This window comes from Lygodium microphyllum, chromosome 6 (genome assembly GCF_053477565.2).
Source record: "Lygodium microphyllum isolate KBCC chromosome 6, Lygodium_microphyllum_v1.1.10, whole genome shotgun sequence".
NCBI lineage: Eukaryota > Viridiplantae > Streptophyta > Polypodiopsida > Schizaeales > Lygodiaceae > Lygodium > Lygodium microphyllum.
The window spans coordinates 65,545,347-65,563,880 of record NC_141140.1 but is presented as its reverse complement, the minus strand read 5'-3'; positions in this window follow the sequence as shown (position 1 = coordinate 65,563,880).

Here is an 18,534-nt window from a genome sequence, read left to right as displayed (position 1 = left end):
TCTGAAGGTGTCAAAATGCATACATCTGAGCATTGTGGTGGTGCCATCATCATAGTAGTGCCAGCTTCTGATGGTTTCAATAGTGTATGTTGTAAAGAACACTCTGTCTACCAACTTCCAGTGAGTTGCTAATTGAACAAACAGAAGATTGTCAGTGCACCACGCATCCCACGTATCTTGCTGTTGAGCATCTACGAACAAATTCCAACTCTTTTCCTTCTTGTCTTTGTGAACCTCTACAGACCAAGACTCCTGAAGCTTCTTCACAATCTCCCACTTGATGATGTCTGGAAACTTCTCAATGAATGCCAAATCTTCCATGGATGGTCATTCTCTCTGTTTCTACTCTTCAGTTAGTCCCCAAACAGTTTGCCACCAAGATGCAAGTTTCTGCTGCTTCAACAGAAAGAGTAAACTATCCACCGCATAGAGCATGCATCATGATGGTGATGTGTTTCCGCCATTGTGGGATAAACTTCTTGTGGAAAGTGGCTTTGATTATGAGAAATTCCAACTCTTCAGTGGAATAAGGAACTTTACAAACATCCATTGAATTCTTCTCTTCTTGGCAATGCCATTTCCTTCATTTTCAACCTCTTCTGGTGCTTGTTGATGGCAAGTTTCCCCGGCTGCGCACCAAAAACATGGAGCCCCAAGAGGAACACCAAGGAAAAGGGAATTCTCTTGCAAGAAAATCTATCTTGTAACATCAACAAGCTTGTTTATTAGGTTTTATATTATCACAATGAAGAAAAGAACACCAGGCACAACAAATCTTCATGCAGCATCATGTAGATCTCCCACAGATTTGATAGAATCAACCATATTCTTCAACATCTTCACAAAATCCATCAATAGAACAAAGAAAGCAAAGGAATACACCATCTTTGAATGGAAATACATCACATAGTATTCATCTTCAATATCTTCATAATCCTCTCTCTCAATCTCTCATATACAATCACTCTATTTTAGTAGAATTGGCTATCTCTGACTCTCTCTCTCTCTCTCTCTCTCTCCATCAATAATACATCATATCCTCACTACAATCTCTCAAAATCACTCACAATAATCCTTCTTAGGTCGTGGATACCCCTCCCAAGAGGTATGTCTAATATGAAGAGTCACCAGAGCTACTACAGTGTCTTTTCACAGCTCACTACTGTCACTTCACTCCAGTCTTCACTTGAGTCTTCAGCAGCTACTTCTTTCACTTCTTTTAGCTCTTTTGCACTTGTATTCACCTCTTTCCAAGGCTAGAAAACTTTCCCAAGCTACACATACATTCTACTGAATACATACAGAAGCATACAGAACAGTCACAGTACAGTACCAGAACAGCTACAGTACAATTACAATATAGAAACAGAAGCTCTACAGAAGACCTACAGAAGGTTACAGAGGGTTACAGAAGGTCATCAAAACCACATAACTCATACTCAAACCATTCCAAACTCTCAAAAACTATTCAATAAGCTTTCACAAGATCTCGATCTTCATCAATCATCAATCCATGCTTCACACAGAAGACAATCAGAACAAAACAGAAGCTATACAGAAGGTATACATAACCAATCAAAACCTATCAAAACCTCATCTCTACACTAATAAACATCATGAACTTCCAAAACATAATCAATATTGTCCAAAACACTCTCAAACCACTTCCAAACCAATCGATCATCTCATAAAATCAACCATTCAGCTCTCAAAAACAACAAAAATCAGTGAAAAAATAGGTCATTTCAACACTTAACATCCAGCATTTGAGTAGAAGACAGCTTCTTTTGAAGTTCCTCCTGAAGAAGATGCACCACCATTTCTCTGCTCCTCAGAAATCAGAAGAGCAATCAACTCCTTAAAATCAAGAAATCTTTCATGGACGGAAATCGATGTTCGGAACTGTGCATAATCCTTTCCTAGACCATTCAAGGTCACAGAAACTAAATCATCATCTTCCACTGGCGACCCAATGGAAGCAAGTGCATCTGCAATCTTCTTCACCTTCATGTGGTAGTCATTGATGCTCATACTTTCTCTTTGCACATTGTGCAACTCTTGCTTGAGCTGCATTTTCTTGGCTTCAGTATTTGTACTATACATTTTTGACAGAGTATCCCATGCCTCCTTTGGCATACTTGCATCCTGAATATGCACAATCATAGAGTCTGAAATGCTAATAGACAGCCCGTACATAACTTTTCTAGCTCTCTCATGCCATGATTTAAATGCCTACATTTGCTATTGATTGGGAACATCAAGAAGAACTGGTTCTTCTTCATTTCCTGCAACGAATTCCCAATATCCTTTTCCCATAAGGAAATTCGTCATTCTGAACTTCCATGCTTGGAAGTTGTTCTTGTCAAGCTTTTCAGTGGCAATCTGTGAAAGAGAATCAGACGCCATTACAGAGCACTACAAAAAATTCTGTCACTGCAAAGAACACAGCTTCAGCCTCACAAGGGCAAATCTGCAAAACTTACGAAAGTGGTATTTGACCACACAGTCACTTCCTAGTGACGATTTTGCATCAACAGGCAACAAGGATGATTCTGTAACTCCCAATATCCCAGAAGGTCAGTGGATTATAAGCCCTTATGCAGTCGATGCAAAGGAGAAGGCCACACTGCAAAAGACTGTCCAAGCCCAGCCCCAGTGAAAAACAGTGCTACTGATAGTTCGGCCAAGGCCCAAGAGCCTACCTCCAATTTAGTGGAATTGGAAGTTGATGCTATTACACGTGCAAAGAAGAAGGAACCACCTATCCAGAAAGAAAATAATCCTCCTGCTAGAACAGTGAAGTTCAATCTTCCACCAGAAGAACAGAACAGAACAGAGCCTGACAGTGCCATACAGAGCACTATAGTGCCACATAGAGTTACAGAGACAGGACCAGAGGTCCAAGAAATAGAAGAGGAGGAAGTGCCACAAGTGGCAGAAGAAGTCCCCATGATGCCCCTGTTGGAAGAAACAAGGAAAATGAAAATGGGTGTTGCCCCATTCTCTAACCGGTTAGAGAAGCCAGTGGATCCTATTAAGGAATACGATCTGGTCAGAGATCTAGGTACCTTTAAACCAAACCTCACATTCTGACAATTATTGATGCTATCTCCCAGTTGCCGAAAAAGGTTCAAAAGTATACTTACAAGAAGATGTGGATTAAGGATAGCTCCCTCAACAGCAACAAAGTCCAACAAAGCTCCAGAGCCTGCAAAAGAAGTGGATGTGGCTAACGCCTTCCTAGATCTGAGTACCCCAGAGACTGGCGTGTGGATAGAAGGCTGCTTTATTGCAAATGCACTGATTGATGGTGGTTCATCAGTGAACATTATGACGGATGTGACAATGAAGGATCTAGGCCTACAAGGTGTGCAACCAACCCAATGGCTCATCAGACTGGCGGATCAGAGCAGAATCAAGCCTTTGGGCATTCTCCCATATGTGAAGACTACAGTGGCTGGAAGAGATTATTGGCTAACCTATCTAGTGGTGAAGCCAAACTCTTATGGTACATCCTACCCTCTATTTTTACTGGGCAGACCATGGCTTTTTGAAGCCAGAGCAAGGACGGATTGGTTCAAAGGAACCTTGACCTTGGGTAGAGGACCCAATAAAGTGGTGCTGAAGCTATATGGTGCTAAAAAAGGGCATGGATTTACCTCCTTGGAATTATCTTCTGACTCCCCTAATGAGGCTACAGATGGAACATCCGCAGACAAAGATGCTGTCAAATAGATCCTTCCCAAGAAAACAGTGGCACGTTCCTTAACAGTGGATACTGTAAGCCAACTCCCAAAAGACGCAAAGTCCTTGTCAATGGGTGAATACTTCCTGATTGAATCAGGAATGATTTCTGAAATCACTTCTGACAGTGAGATAGAAGCATGGATGTACTGCTCTTCCTGTTACATGGCCATAGCAGAGCCAGAGACAGAGGCAGAAGATGAAACAGAGAACCTGTTCTTCTCTTACAGAGCTCCTACAGAGACAGAGCCAGAGACAGAGCCAGAGACAGAGACAGAGACATGAGAGGAAGGAGATGATACGGAAGAAGAAGGTTATGAAAGCGCGATGGAAGAGTCTATCCCACCCGAAGAGGATACATATGAAGAAGAAGTTCCAGAAGCATCAGAAGCAGACGAGCTCATGCTGTGGGATAGAATGGCGAGGGTACCATTTGGTCTGGTAAATGGATCTTCTCATATGCAAAATCTTTATAAGAAATGGGTTAAGAAGAACAACCGTCTTTCAACAGTGGCTCTTGCCGCCCTAACCCACCTTTGCCAAGAAAAGATGATGATGATGCACCGTGCCAATAAGCACCAGTCCCACAATTCCAACAGGTATCAGAGGGTCCCTGTTATGTGACGTTCCTAGATGCATCATCAGAAGATGAGTCTTCAAGCCAAGAGGTAACTAATCATGAACCCAAACCCGAAACGGCTCTAATCCCATTTCAACATCTCAAGGAGCAACCTAAGTCTCCACCAAAAGAAGAAGTTGGTTCTAGTGGGACATCGGAAGAGGACATCACTCCCTTGAAGGAGTCGGATTTGTACCCAAAAGCAGTCCGCGGGACCTTCATCCGTGAAGTAGAAGGTGAAAGGCAGTTAACTTTTGTGGATGTAGATGGTACTGAACGCCACTTGAAGGTGGGTAGCAGCCTACCAGAAGAGGAGTTGTCAACTTTGTACAACTTGTTGAAAGAGAATTTGGACGTGTTTGCATGGTCCTACAAAGACCTAAAGGGGATTGATCCCACAATATGTCAGCATCATATTGACTTGGAACCTGATGCCAAGCCAGTGCGGCAACGACAAAGGCGAATGAACCCGAATTATTCCACCTTGGTGAAAGTAGAGTTGCTGAAGCTTCTGGAAGCCCAGTTCATCTATCCAGTGGCAAATAGTGAATGGGTTTCACCCATCGTGGTTGTACCCAAGAAGAATAGCAAGCTTCATATATGTGTGGATTTTCGCAAGTTGAATTCCAAGATGAAGAAGGATCACTTTCCTATCCCTTTCACAGACCAACTGTTGGACACAGTGGCAGGATATAAGCTTTATTCCCTTCTGGATGGATTTAGTGGATACAACCAAGTCCAAATCGCAGAAGAAGACTAATCCAAAACAACCTTCACCACAGAATGGGGGAACTACGCTTACCGAGTGATGCCGTTTGGGCTCTGCAATGCCCTTGCTACCTTCTAGTGAGTCATGATGGCCGCATTCCAAAATCATCTACACGACTTTATTGAGGTATATTTGGATGACTTCTATGTCTATAGTTTGATCCGGGAACACTGGGGACACCTGGAACAATGCTTTGACCGATGCCGAGAGTATGGGATTTCCCTCAACCCCGACAAATGCATCTTTGGGGTCTCTTCTGGAGTTCTATTAGGCCATATTGTCTTTGCACAAGGGATAACAATAGACCCTGCAAAGATCGAAAAGATTGCAGCTCTGACAGCACCCACCAACCTCAAATAGTTGAGGGGATTCCTAGGCCATGTGGGTTACTACAGAAGGTTCATAGCCCATTTTGCAACAAAGGCAACCTCCTTGCACAAGCTTCTGAGGAAAGATGCAGAGTTTGTTTGGACGGAAGAATGTGACATAGCCTTCAACACTCTGAAGCAGTGTCTAATTGAGGCACCCATTCTGCAACCTCTTGACTGGACGAAGGAGTTCCATGTACACACTGATGCATCTATTGAAGGCTTAGGTGCAGTTCTATGCCAGAAGGGCTCCTCGAAGCTGGATCAACCGATCTATTATGCAAGCCGAAAAGTCACTGATAGGGAACGGAACTACACAGTGATAGAGCTGCAATGCTTGGCAATGGTGTTTGCCCTAGAAAAGTTCTGCCACTATTTGCTATCTACCCACTTTAAATTTTATGTGGATCATGAGGCCCTGTCCTTCCTAATGAATAAAGCAGATGTGAAAGGACGAATGATGAGATGGCTCCTTCTATTCCAGGAGTTCGACTTTGAGGTGATTACTAAGCTTGGTCGTTCCCATGTTCTGGATGATCATCTGTCGCGTATCCCACAAACTGCAGACGAGGAGTAGGATGATCCAGACCTCCCTGATGCTTCCCTATTCCTGGTAGAAACTGTAACCCCCTGGTATGCAGACATTGCCAATCTACTGGCAACCCAACAGTACCCTCATGGTATTTCTAGTCGGGAAAGAAAGAAGCTTATGTTAGAATCAGCCCCCTACACCCTGCTAGGTGGCGCACTGTACAAGAAAGGCAAAGATGAAGTGCTCAGAAGATGTGTTGCGGGAGATGAGTTTGGGATTGTTCTGAAGGCTTGCCATGACGAGCCATGTGGAGGCCACTTTGCAGGAGAAGCCACATCCAGGAAGGCTCTGCTAGCAGGATACTGGTGGCCGACCATTCACAAGGATACCTATGATTACTGTAAAAGATGTGATGCTTGTCAGAGAATGGGGAAACCCACGAAGACAAGTGCCATGCCACTGCAACCTATCCTTCCTTTAAAGCTGTTTGAGAAGTGGGGCATCGACTTCGTAGGCTCGATCGATCCTCCCACCAGAAGGAAACAGAACAGATAATCCTCGTATGTACAGATTATGTCACAAAGTGGTGTGAAGCTAAAGCCCTAAAGCGGGACGATGGTAACATCGTAGCCCTGTTCATGTACGAGAATATCATCACCCGTTTTGGCAGTCCCTTAGAGCTGGTAAGTGACAGAGGCACTCATTTCATTAATAAAGTCATGGAAGAGTTGACAGAGCTGTATAAGATCCGCCATCGCAAGTCCACTCCTTACTACCCCAGAGCCAATGGCCAAGTCGAAGTCACGAATCGCATCCTCTGCTCGATTCTGACAAGAACAATTGTCGCACACCGTTGTGATTGGGATGATCGACTTACAGAGGCCCTCTGGGCGTACAGAACCTCCCATAAAGCAGCAACAGGACAGACACCCTTCCAGCTGGTGTATGGTACAGAAGCTGTTTTCCCTGTTGAACTGGAATTACCCTCTTTGAGAGTGGCTATCAAAGAGCGTTTGGGGGGCGATGATTCATTGCAACGCCGTCTCCTGCACCTGGAATGTTTGGACGAAACTCGTAGGATGGCTCTACAGTGCATGGAAGCCACGCAAGCTCGACATAAGGCTTACCATGATAGCTTCATCAAGCACAAGGAGTTCAAAGAAGGTGATTTGGTCCTAGCCTATGATTCACGATTTGGCAAGTTTCCTGGCAAGCTCCAATAGCGGTGGATGGGCCCATATAAGGTACTTGCCGTCAACCCTAATGGCTCTGTCCAAGTGCAGACCGTTGATGCCTCTGATGATCCCTTCCTGATCAATGGATATCATCTGAAGAAGTACTTCCCTCCTTGGGGATCTTGACAATCACAGTCACCTGATCCTTTCCCTCGTTGGCGTGGCACTGTAACTCTTATAATGCTACTTCTGATAGCCGTTCTTCAGCCACTTCTGATGAGGTGGACGCAACCCTCTGTCCCCTCCGCCCCACCTTCCAGCCCTGATCTCTTATCCTCTATTTTCCACCAGCGGCAGTGGCGAGGTTGGTTCTGACAAGTGGTATTTCTACCATTCCCTTGCTTAATTCGAAGAAAAAAAAAGAGAGAAAAAAGAAAAAAAATATACATATCGGTTATGGGAGAAAAGGACTTAGGTCCCTGTCATGCCGACTTATTCTTCGAGCAAAGGTGGAAACACCCTCGGGAATAGGGGAAAAAAAAGAAAAAAAAAGAGAACCAAACAAGAAAAGAAAAACGAAAAAAAATCTGTTATGGGAGAAAAGGAAGCAATTCCCTGTCATAGCAGGCCTCGTTCCAAGAAAAGGTGGTAAACACCCTTGGGCGAGAAGCTAGCTGTGGAAAAGGTGGCAACACCCAACAGTCTAGAAAGTGGATTCATCAATTGATATCCCCAGGATCCAGTTCTGAAGCTACCTCCCTTGGTACGCTGTGTCCTGGGCCTCTCTGCAGAGTGTCTAACTGTCCTCTAGCAGACGACATGTTCTTATCCAACACAACGTTCGATTTGATGGCTACCTCCCTGGGTATGCCTCTTCCACAACTGACTATGTGATCTTCATCGATAAACAATCGAGTGATGTGAGCTTTCATCCTAACCGGATGGGGAAGTGAGTATGGATTTCCCTCTGTAACTATCAACAGAGAGTGAGACAGAGGGTGGGGCGAGTGACCAGTCTTTTCCCTTCAAATCAAATGAGAGGTGAGAAGTGTGAATGAAGTGTTGCACGCATGGGATGGGCCTCTCAATGCACAAAGCACAATTTGTTTCTGTGCACTGCACTGTAAGGCTCCCTGGCCTTTCTTCTCGCACCGTATGCCAGCACAGGGCGGATGGCACAGTTGCACCATCAAATGCGCACAAGGCATACAACCTTTGTACAAGTGACTGTGAGGATAACATCAATGGGTTTCAGGAAAGGGCTGCCCTCTTGTATCTATCAACAGAGCGTGAGACAGAGGGTGGGTTGAGTGTGACTGGAGTTTCTTCAATCAATTATCGAGAGGTGAGATTGAGGGACATTACGACACTTGGAGTCAGGTATGTTCTCGTTTCCCTATGCACCCACGAGATGGGTCTCTGCCGTCATCACAAGACACGTCATCTTGTTCTGTACACTGCACTGTAAGGCTCCCTTGCCTTCCTCCTTACACCTATGCCAGATGGGTTGGACGCACTGATGTACCATCAATTGTGCACCCTGGCATACTCCCTCTGCACCATTCCCCTGTCGATTTCTAAACCGGGTACGAGATATGAGTTTCAATCATTCTTCCTCGAGTGATATTAGTCATGGGGCGAGTGATAGTTCTTTCATTCCATATGAGTGACTGTGAGTTGAGTGCAACATTCCTCATCATCGACAAATTTTCTGCGATTCCTTCAATCAGCTACCTCCCTGGGTGCTGCCGCGTGGTCCCTGCCATGAAGGACGTGTGTTGGAGAGAACCTTGGTACCTCCTGCAGCCGACAACAACACAGGACGTGCCATTGACAATCAACCTTGATTCTCGACAATATGGGCTAAATTTTTCTAACCCTACACCTTCTGTTTCTCAATGACGTTCATGTTTTAAGTGTGGGGACGTTAGTGGTTGGTCTGTGGCATGGTCCTAGGTCCCTGTTGCTCAGTTAACCCTATCCATTAAGGTTTTAAGTGTGGGGACGCGTCCCTGCGCGTCTACATTGCATACCCTTTTGCATATGCCTCAACCTACTAATGCCTTTATGCCATGCCTTGCTTTTACCCTGATGGGGTCCCTTCCCACCCACTTGTCTATTTTCCACCCACCCTCGGGGCTGTTCTCTTGCAGTTCTCCTTCATTCCCTGATTTTGCGATCCTGCCATGTGCACGCACCCTACATTCACCAAAATCCACATCCAACCTTGTGAAGCATTTTGCGCAAATTAGTCGGTTTTCCATGTGAACACGCTTTGCTTGCTTCGGAACCGTGATCTGACATCATAGACCTGACAACAACTTTCTCTCGACATTTTTCCTTTTTACTCCGTGTCATTTCGATGCATGGTTTGTCCAATATTAATTTTCCAGTTTTTCAAGACTTTTTCGTGCATCTTTTTGACGTTTTTCCATATGAACCTGCCCTGTTTGCATCGGAATTCCAATTTGATTTGACAGCCATGTCCCGGGTGCCTTCGCACCTTTTTCCTTTTTCCTCCACCCACTTTTGCCTTCTGGATTTTTCATTATTAATTTTTAAATGTGTTTTCGGGTGTATTTTTGGTGTTTTTCGCATGTGAACCCCTCCTACTTCCACCGGAACTGCATTTTGACATGACAACCCTGTATCCCCCTTCCTGCGGACATTTTTCCTTTTTACTGCGTGTCATTCCGGCGAGTGGTTCGTCCAATATTAATTTCCGATCCCATTTTTGAGTTTTTTTTTGGGTTTTTTGCAGGTGAACGCGTCTTATCTCCGTCGAAACTATGTTTTGATGTGATAGGATTGGCGGGCATGTCTTTTTGCACATTTTTTCTTTTTCCTGCACCTCGTTCCGATGCACGGATCTTTCGATATTAAATTTTAATTGCGTTTTTGGATCCGTTTTTTACGTTTTTTGCACGTGAATGCCCTGTCTTTCCCCCAGAACCCCGTTGCACATTTCCCTATCTTCCCCCTGCCGTCTTGCCCACTTTTTGTTTTTATGACATTTCATTTTGATGACTGGATTGGGAGATATTAAATTTTCTTTATTTTTATGTGTTTTCGCGCGACTCGTGCCGCACGTGAACGCACACGTTTTCGATTTTACGCGTCTTAACGCGTCCCGATCGCGTCCGCGTGCCCCGTCCCGACGTCCCGGCACTCTTTCAATCCCATCACGGTAAATTTTTTTTACCCCGCCTTGCGCACGAGCGCGGGACGGGGGTACGCCTCTCTTTTATGGGTCCTTGCCCATCCTCCTATGGGCACCCCCCTCTGCATACCCCTGCCCATTCTTTCCCCTTGGGCACCCCATCCCTCGGGCACCCCACCCCATGACCGCCTTCCCCCTACCCTTCCCATGGGTACCCCACCCCTTGGGTACCCCCTATGGCCCCCCCCCCCCCCCCCCCCCCCCCACCATTCTACTCTAGCCACCCAAACCATGGGCACCCCACCCCCATGGGCCCCTGCCCACACCCTCCTATGGGCGTACTCCTCCCACCCTTTTCCACCCCCCCCCCCCCCCCCCATACCCTTTCCTATCCCCCCACCCTTCTCTCTCCCCGACCCTCCCCACCCTAACTACCTCCCTTCCTCTTTCCCTCTCCCGCTCTGCGTGTCCCCCTCCATCCCCTCTCCATCTCCACCTCCATTTCCTCTCCTTCACCTCCATCTCCATTCTCTCCTTCTTCCCGTTCTCCTCCTCTTCTCCTCCTTCCCCTCCATCTCCTTCACCCTCCTTTGCTCCTCTCCTCCCTCCCTTCTCAGCGATGCCCCTCCTTCTTCTCTTCCTGGGCCGCCGGGTGCCGCCCTGTACCCGCCCTCCAGCCCGTGATGCCCGCGCCGCCGTGACATGTGCCTGCGCCCTACTCCTGCCGCCCTCTACTCCGCTCCTCCTCCCCGCCGTGCCTCCAGCGTGTGGACGCCTTGTCCTCCTGACGTCTGCTGATGACGCCTCCCGTAGCCCGTGGGACGCCGCCGTGTGCCCACTGACGACGGTCGCCGTCTTTGTCTCCGCCCTGTGGCCCGTTGACCGCGCCGCCATCGTGCCGTGCCCTGGCGCTCTGGCCACCATACAGGTCTTCGTTGACCTCCTCCCTCCTCCCGCCATGACTGCCCTGCTGCCCTGCCACATGCGCTAATCACATCCCCCCCCCCCCCCCCCCCCCCCCCCCCCCCCCCCCCCCCCAACCCCCTCTAAGCCCCCCTTCCCCCCACTATACCCCATCACACACACAAACCCACTACACCCCCCCTTCCCCCCCTGCAACCAAACACCCACATTCTTACCCCACCTAAGCCCCCCTTTCCCCTGCAACCAAACACCCACACTCCTACCCCATCTAAACCCCCCTTCCCCCCCACCATTACCCACCCTACTGAACCCCCCCACCTAAGCCCCCCTTCCCTCCCCAAGGCCCAATCACACAACCCCCACCTGAGCCCACAAACACCCAAACCCACCCTACCCCCTTGTAAGCCCCCTGTCCTACCCTTCAGACCCGCAGCAGGAACCCCACCCTTCTTAATCACTGTTCACCCGCTGAACCGCCGATCCCCACCCAAACCCCTGTTCTCCCTCGAGACGCAAACATACGCACGTGGCTATTCGTGCGAGTGTGATTGTGCGTGTTTGTGTGCGGGATCGTGTGCGGGAGATCGTTAGCTGGTTGCTGACACGCAGCTGCCACGTAGCCTATTTCTGGGTATTTTCCCAGATTTTTAATTCAAAAACCCGCAAACCTTTTATAAAAAAAAACAACAACAAAAAAACATTGAAAAAAAAACATTCAAACACACTTAAAATTCATAAAAAAATATAGAAAAATATTGAACAATTTCCAATCTTTTTGCAGCAAATTGTCCTATTTTTTCTAAACTGCAATTTAAAAAAAAGAACATTTTAAAATTCAAAATTCTTTTAAAAATACCCACAAAAATAAAAAAAATTCATTAAAAATGCTAAAAAATTCCAAATTAATTTCCAAAAAATTTCTATAAATTCCATTAACATTTTTACTTATTGTAATCCCTTTGTTACAACTTGCCAGCTTTTCTGTAATGAAGAGATTTTGAAGCTGTTACAAAAGCAGACAAGGGAAATTCTGGATGTTAAGAAGGTGATCAACTCTTCAGGAGTTTCCTTTTCCATGATCACTGATCCTGTGTGGAAGTTGGTCTGTTAGTTTCTCCAGGACAGGTTTATGCCTGCAAAAATGCCATCCCATTACTTGTCCAAAGAGCTTTTCACAGCTTCAAGGATGGTGTTAAAAGGAGTAGCTATTGATTGAAGCACTTACCTACTCACTAAGATGGATCAACATTTCGTCAAAGTCACCAGGGGCAATGCTACCAATGTCACCTATGGATCGTACTTGTCTACCTTCTTGACCTACTCAGGTTTACAGAAGAGTATGCCTCCACCTCCTCCATCTGATCCAGTACCTCCTCCTCCACCTTTAGATGAGTCAAAACCAATTGATATAGAGGATTTGGATTCTCCGCCTCCCCTGGTCATACAGCGCAAACGCTTGAAGCGGGTAACGGATAAAGGTCCTTCAGTTCTTCCTTCAGTGCCCATTCTTGCTACCTCTGGCAGTGATCTCCCTGGTTATCTCACCTGTAATAACCTGTTCAGAGCACATCGAGAAGGTTCGTTGGATATATCAGTCCCCTCACTGAACAGTCTAGTATCGGGAGATGCCATTCCTTTCCTATGTAAAGACATTCAGAGTTCCATTGAATTGTCAGTGACAGCCTATGTTCAACAGTTGTATGTTTCCTTTTATGAAGAACTGATGCAGTCTAAGGACCAGTTGCATAAGGCAACATCCGAGTGAGTCTCTGCTAAGGATACCCTAGTAGATTTGTTTAAGCAGATGGAGCAACAAACCCACCTGATTGCAACCCAAAGAGATGAGATCTCTTCTTTGAAGATTCAGTTAATAGAGGCTCAATCAGAGGTCACTAGAATTTCAGAGGAGAAGGAGAGGATGTCCAAAGAAGCGCAGGAGTTTCAAAATCTTTTAGATGTCAAACTTTTAGCCTTACAGACTGCTAATGACATAGTAGAATCACAAGCCTCCCAAATCAAGCAGTTGCAAGATCAACTGGCAAAGTCACGGTCTGTTCCTCCAAGCCCTAATGTTCCCTTGATCCCTTCTCTCTCACAGCAGGACTTGGCTGCTCTTCAGAGATAGGCTACCTTGTGTCCTCTCTTCCAAGATAAAGTGGAAAGATTGCAATCCAGGATGGATTTGCTATGGTCTACATTTGAGCAGTTTCAGGAATATGTTTCTCCAGACCATTCTTTCTTTGTCCACTATCAATTACAGAAGTTGGCCTTCTACGTGAAGCTTTCCACGATGGATTTACCTCTTCCAGAGGATGGATGGAGTGGGGCTTGGTCTCCTGAGTTGCTGACAGAGGTGGTAAGGATGGTGTTTGAAGATTTTGTCACGACAGCTACCATGTTGATGTCATATATGTATGTACGAGGAGACTTGTTGATTCCAGATGAAGTGGATATGGCTTGGTATGTGGGAGACGTGGTTTTACAAGCTGTTTTGTATGTCAACCATTTGGAGTTACGAATAGATGACATGTTTCAGAGTTACTCCTCCAAAGTGGCTACTTGCCCTGATAATTCCTGGCATACCATGATTGATTCTGTGGTCCTGAATCAAAGACAGAACACAGCCCCTACCTATGTCCAGAGCACTAATCAACTGAGGGTGGATCTCTTAGCTTATCTTTCAAAACATAATCCATTTGATTCTACCTTTTTTGATGCCTATCATAGAAGATCTCTCTTAGGACCTTCTGTTCCTACCCTACTGTATTACCAACAAATGGCTCACTGTTATGATATATATCTTTCCCTCTGTCAATCTAATTCCACAACCATCTTACCCCTTCTTTTTCAACCTTCATCTTCTCCTCAAATTCCCATCTTTACATACTGTTCTTTTATTGAGGATATAGTATTTTTCCCTTCTCCACCATGTCCTTCTCCATCCATTCATGTACCTTCTACCTTTCCTATTTATCAGTTAACACCCTTCCTAAGTGATTCCCTAAAATTTTCAACCACTCCTTCTTTAAATTATTCTTCCTTTTATGATTTTTCCTACCCCTCTCTTCATCCACTTTTCCTTATTCCACTTCCCTCTCCTGCCACTTCTACATCTCAACCACCTCGGTTGGTTAGTGACTATGACGGGTTTGATCATCAGATTTCTAGAAGAAGGGGATGGAGCTCGAATGATTCCAAGACCTCAGATAAACTGGCCAGTAATTCTAGGAGAATGGATAGCTGCCAGTCAAGCATGCTAGAACTATATTCATTTTGCTCAGCAGTATTCACAGTCTCTGGATCCTTCAGTGAGATTAACTGCTCATTTTGCTTGGTATCTGGCGTATATGCATAAGCATTCTCATAATGATTCAAAGCCTATTCCAAAGTTGTGCATGAATGTCAATGTGAGCATTGATTCCCAGCAGTTGGATATATTGTACTTTCATGCCCTTTGTTTGCCTAGCAGATACCTTGTCCTGTTGGAAAGGATGTGCTGCCTTTAGTTTTTTCAGAATCCTCCCAAGACATTTGTAGATGAATCCTTGTCTATGGATCATTTCCAAAATCACCAATCTTTCAAGAGGGATCATCTTCATTGATACCTTTTCCAATGTATGGTGGATGATTTTTAATGATCAAATCTCTCTTTTTGGAGGAGTCATTCAGATAGTTGTGTTGTGTGTAGTGTTTGTGTTGTGGGTTAATTTATGTAATACGATCGTGGTGAGTGCCTATTGGATTGGCTTTTGTGTGAGCTACATTTTTGAAGAATTGTGGTGATGGGGTCGTGGTTGGATAGTTGAAGATACTGATGAAGAAGAAGAAGAAACCTCTTATATCCTTTACAAGTTTGTTGTGATTTCTAGTTTGATAAGAAGTGTTAATGTATAAAGGGTTTTCCTTTCGTTGTATTTTTATATCAGATACAGGTTATAAGTTGGGGTCATGGTTGGATGGATTGTTTTTGAAGATGTATTGAAGATCAACGTTGAGCTTTTGAATGAACTTGTATTCCCTTTTTCCTGGGTTGCAAGGACGCTTCCTTATTAAGTGTGGGGATATGTTGAGTGTTGAAATGACCTATTTTTTGGCTGATTTTTGTTATTTTTGAGAGCTGAATGGTTGATTTTATGAGATGATTGATTGGTTTGGAAGTGGTTTGAGAGTGTTTTGGATAATATTGATTATGTTTTGGAAGTTCATGATGTTTATTAGTGGAGAGATGAGGTTCTGATATGTTCTGATAGGTTTTGATTGGTTCTGTATACCTGCTGTATAGCTTCTGTTTTGTTCTGATTGTCTTCTGTATGAAGCATGGATTGATGATTGATGAAGATTGAGATCTTGTGAAAGCTTATTGAATAGTTTTTGAGAGTTTGGAATGGTTTGAGTATGAGTTACGTGGTTTTGATGACCTTCTGTAACCTTCTGTAGGTCTTCTGTAGAGCTTCTGTTTCTGTACTGTAACTGTACTATGGCTGTTCTAGTACTGTACTGTGACTGTTCTGTATGCTTCTGTATGTGTTTTGTAGAATGTATGTGTAGCTTGGAAAAGTTTTCTAGCCTTGGAAAGAGGTGAATACAAGTGCAAAAGAGCTAAAAGAAGTGAAAGAAGTAGCTGCTGAAGACTCAAGTGAAGACTAGAGTGAAGTGACAGTAGTGAGCTGTGAAAAGACACTGTAGTAGCTCTGGTGACTCTTCATATCAGACATACCTCTTGGGAGGGGTATCCACGACCTAAGAAGGATTATTGTGAGTGATTTTGAGAGATTGTAGTGAGGATATGATGTATTATTGATGGAGAGAGAGAGAGAGAGAGTCAGAGATAGCCAATTCTACTAAAATAGAGTGATTGTATATGAGAGATTGAGAGAGAGGACTATGAAGATATTGAAGATGAATACTATGTGATGTATTTACATTCAAAGATGGTGTATTCCTTTGCTTTCTTTGTTCTATTGATGGATTTTGTGAAGATGTTGAAGAATATGGTTGATTCTATCAAATCCGTGGGAGATCTACATGATGCTGCATGAAGATTTGTTGTGCCTGGTGTTCTTTTCTTCATTGTGATAATATAAAACCTAATAAACAAGCTTGTTGATATTACAAGATAGATTTTCTTGCAAGAGAATTTCCTTTTCCTTGGTGTTTCTCTTGGGGCTCCATGTTTTTGGTGCGCAGCCGGGGAAACTTGCCATCAACAAGCACCAGAAGAAATTGAAAATGAAGGAAATGGCATTGCCAAGAAGAGAAGAATTCAATGGATGTTTGTAAAGTTCCTTATTCCACTGAAGAGTTGGAATTTCTCATAATCAAAGCCACTTTCCACAAGAATTTTATCCCACAATGGCGGAAACACATCACCATCATGATGCATGCTCTATGCGGTGGACAGTTTCCTCTTCCTGTTGAAGCAGCAGAAACTTGCATCTTGGTGGCAAACTGTTTGGGGACTAACTGAAGAGCAGAAACAGAGAGAATGACCATCCATGGAAGATTTGGCATTCATTGAGAAGTTTCCAGACATCATCAAGTGGGAGATTGTGAAGAAGCTTCAGGAGTCTTGGTCTGTAGAGGTTCACAAAGACAAGAAGGAAATGAGTTGGAATTTGTTCGTAGATGCTCAACAGCAAGATACGTGGGATGCGTGGTGCACTGACAATCTTCTGTTTGTTCAATTAGCAACTCATTGGAAGTTGGTAGGTAGAGCGTTCTTTACAACATACACTGTTGAAACCATCAGAAGCTGGCACTACTATGATGATGGCACCACCACAATGCTCAGACGTATGCATTTTGACACCTTCAGAACCGAATACCTTTCTCTGTGCAGTGGCATGAAAGCAGAATTCAGAGACGTTGAAAAGGAAGAAGTAGAAGAAATGTTGGCAAGACAGTCCTCCAGAGACTGAAGCCTTTTGTTAACCCTCTGTGGAGCGCTAACAACATAGTGGAGCCAACCCCCTGATGAATGACACAATAAAGAGGCAAGCGTTAGAACGAGTCCACAGGTACGTGAGAAGAGAGAAAGCAAAAATCAGAGCCGAGAACCCTTCCTCCTCCTGCTAGAGGTCCACTTCCAAGCTAGATCTGTCCTGGAAATATTGATGACAGACCAACGAATATAGTTCCATTGCCAGTTTTTAAGGGAGAGTACAATGAAGACCCCGATCTTCATGTAGCAGAGTTTATGGTAGCATGTGTGGCTAACAATGCAAGAACCCCTGAGGATTGGTTAGCAATATTTCTCGCCACTTTCAAGGGCGCGGCGTTTCAGTGGTATGAGAGACAAGCAGCAGGAACTTTTGGCACATGGGACGACCTAAAGTTGGCCCTCCTCACTAAATTCAGGCGTGAAGGTTTTAAAGAGCGGATGCGATAGGAATTTATGAACCTAAGTCAATCCTCTGGAGAAAGAGTAGAAGCTTATGTCTCACGAATAGAATCCATCCTGAAGAGATGGACTAACCATAATCTAGATGATGGCATTCAGAAGGGGATGTTTCTCAGAGGATTACAACCAGAAGTCCGTAAGTTTGTGGAGTTGCAAAGACCAGCCACATTGCAAGCTGCAACAGAAGGTGCAAGACTGTACCATGAAGTGGAAGCTAGATTGGCAATGAATCCAGGAAAAGGAGTCCTGGCTCCTCTGATGCCAAGAATGATGTACCCACCAAATGCAGTCCCAGGGACAGTCCCCTACCCCTACCCACAGATGCCCCCAGTATCACAGTACAGTGCACCAAATCCACAGTGGCCACAATCAATGCCTCAAATGATGGTTCAACCACAACAACAATGGTCCCAACCAATTTCCCCAATGCCAAATCAATAGCAACAGTGGAACCCTACCAAACTGGAGCCAACAGCCAACAGTTCAAATAGGAGCTCTGAATCAGAATCAGAACAGAGACCCCTCTGCACCAGCCCAACCTGTTTATGCAGTGATTACAGAGAATCCTCAAAACCCTACTGCAGTAATACATGGGATGACTCTAGAGGAGAGGTATACTGGTAGGAAACTAGATATTTCTCATTTGAAGATTTTTGGTTGCATTGCCTATGTTCATGTGCCAGATGAGTTGAGATCCAAGTTGGATCCAAAAGTTGAGAAGTGCATCTTTATTGGTTATTCTCTACAGCAAAAAGGGTATAGATGCTATAACCCTTCTACTCGTAAGTTTACAGTGAGAAAAGATGTTGTTTTTGATGGGATGAGTAGCTAGTATAAACCAGT